A 2,652-nucleotide genomic window follows, 5' to 3' on the forward strand; every position below is an offset into this window, starting at 1 on the left:
CACCGCGCCCGGCCTGTGGCCAAAAATTTTAAGCAAAGGGGCTAGCTTTTATAAATGGGGTCTAGTTGTTTGAAAAATATGCCACTGGTTGGAGGGAGTTTCCCATGAGTTGGGCTAGTAGCCTGAGGGCCTGATTATGAGAACTCTGTAAATATAGATGAAAAGGTTTTAGGGGGCTTGGAAGGCCTAAAGCAGGGGCCTGTAATAAGGCACATTTTAGGTGCAAGAAAGCATGATAAAAGGTCTGGGGTGGGAGTGAGTAGTTGGTTAAAATTTCCTTTATTCTGTTAATAAAGGGGTTTAGCGATAATGGCAAAATTTGCTATCCATATTCAGAAATATCCCACTAATCCGAGGAAGGAAAGTAAGTCCCTTTTTGTTTTAGGAAATGGGATTTGTTGAACACATTGCTTTCGTGCTGACGGAATTTCCTGGGTATTTGGCGTTATGATTAGTCCTAGGTATGAAATTTTTGGAGATGTTAATTGGGCCTTTCTTTTGGATACTCAGTACCTACATTCAGCCAAAAAATTTAAAAGCTTGGTGGTATGTTGAATACAATATTTTAGGGAAGGGCTGCAAAGGAGTAAATCATCCGCATATTGAAGCAAAATGCTATGTTGTAGAGGTAGTTGGGAGAGGTCTAACTGAAGTGCCTGACCAAAATAGTGAGGGCTATCCCTAAACCCCTGGGGGAGGACAGTCCAGGTGAGTTGTTGGGAGCAGCCTGTGTCAGGATCAGTCCAAGTGAAAGCAAAAAGATTTTGAGAGCAGGGATGTAGAGGGATAGTAAAAAAAGGCATCTTTAAGGCTTAATACAGAGAAGTGGCTAGTGTTGGGAGGAATTCATGATAGGAGGGTGTAGGGGTTTGGGACAACAGGATGAACAGAAACAACAGCAGAGTTGATTTGTCATAAATCCTGAACCAGTCTATAGGAGCCATCCCATTTTTTATTGGGAGAATAGGATTATTGTGGGGAGAATGGGTGGCGATTAAAATATTGGCAACCAAAAGTTGGGAGATGATGGGCTTGAGTCCCCGTAATCCATTCAGGATTGAGGGGATATTGTGGGACTATATATAGTGCTTAGGATTCTTCAGTGAAATTTGGATTAGAGAATGGTGGGTAGTTATTATGGAGAAGTCAGTGTTCCATACTATGGGGTTTACTTGGCTGAGGAATTTGGGATTTAAGTCTGTTTGATGTTGAATCTCTGAGGAGGGGTTCTGTTCTTGACATAATAATAAATAAGAGTGGCTTTGGTGTAGGGCCGATAAATGAATGATTCCCCCTAGTTTGTGTAGAATGTCCCTTCTTAATAAAGGAGTGGGACAGTGAGGAATGACCAAAAAACAGTGAGTGAGGGTGACTTACTGAAATGAGGAGTATAGTGGCAGTGTTTGGTTTCTTGTATGCCCTTCATGCCAACAGAAACGAATGAATGTTCTAATGGGTCTTCATATTCAGTTAATACTGATAGGCTCACCCTAGTATCTAAAAGAAAGGAAATAATCTTAATGGATAACGTCCAAATTACCCTGGGTTCCACGGACTCACTAGACGTCGGGGTGAAGAATCCTGGGCACCCTCAGTCCTCCGTGGGCAGCACCAGCAGTGAAGAGATTTCCTCCTGTGATGGTCAGGGGGCTTCATTATGAGCGGCACCCAAACAGAGAGGGTGTTCCTGTTGTGGGTAGTCCATTTTCCAGTGTCCCCAAAGACTGCAAGTTGGGCACAGTTTGGTGGACAGCCAGGAGTTAGGACAAGCCTTTGGCCAGTGTCCAGGATTGCCACATCGGAAACAGACTCCCAGAGAGGTGGGGAAGTTTTCTTTTGGGTTGTTGAGAGGCTTTTGTGTAATTGACTTTTGGACAGCAGGGGCAAGCATCTGGTATTTTAAACAGAGATGCTTGTCTTTTTAAATTTTTTGTTCCTCGTCTCTGTTGTTGAAGACATGAAAGGCTGCATTTACGAGGTCCCACCAAGATGTCTGGAGACCTTCCTCTAATTTTTGTAATTTTTTCTGGATATCTGGGGCGGATTGGGAAATAAATTGGAGGTGGAGAAAAGTTTGACCTTCTCTAGATTCTGGGTCCAAAATGGTATGTTTTAGCATAGCTTCAGTGAGGTGTGATAAGAAAAGGGCAGGATTTTCCTGGAGCTCTTGTGTAATTCCTCCAAGTTTTTCATAATTAGTTGCCTTATGGGCATTTTTGTCTATGGTGGGGAACTGCATCATTAGCCACTGGATTTTGTATGGGGGCTTAATTATGGAGTTTATCTGTGTGTATTTCAGTTAAACTCCAGATGCACTCCTTTTCATCAGAAGTGAGGGTACAGGTTAGAATTATATAAATGTCATGCCAAGTTAAATTAAAGGATTGAATTATGGGCAGGAATTTCTTGCGATAATGAGAGGAATGTTCAGAGAAAGATCCCAGATGCTGTTTGATTTGTGACAAATCAGAGATAGAGAAAAAGACATGAACGCAAGCAATGCCTTTAATCCCAACCACTTTCCAGAGAGGAAGAATGGCAGGGGTGACTTGACTGGCTGAAGTAGTTTTTGTTGTTGTTGTCGTTTTTGAGACGGAGTCTCGCTCTATCACCCAGGCTGGAGTACAGTTGACACAATCTTGGCTCACTGCA

General features: G+C 42.7%; 1 protein-coding gene across 1 annotated transcript in view; it reads left to right on the plus strand.

Moving 5' to 3' along the window:
• Positions 1 to 2,652, plus strand: part of SLC2A5 (solute carrier family 2 (facilitated glucose/fructose transporter), member 5) — a 78,782-nt gene that overhangs the window by 7,681 nt on the left and 68,449 nt on the right. Inside the window, exon 2 of the mRNA XM_011994198.1 lies at positions 386 to 461. The gene's annotated coding sequence lies outside the window, so the exon portion shown is untranslated. The remainder of the gene's footprint in view (positions 1 to 385; positions 462 to 2,652) is intronic.

Source organism: Mandrillus leucophaeus, unplaced genomic scaffold, assembly GCF_000951045.1.
Source record: "Mandrillus leucophaeus isolate KB7577 unplaced genomic scaffold, Mleu.le_1.0 Scaffold446, whole genome shotgun sequence".
NCBI lineage: Eukaryota > Metazoa > Chordata > Mammalia > Primates > Cercopithecidae > Mandrillus > Mandrillus leucophaeus.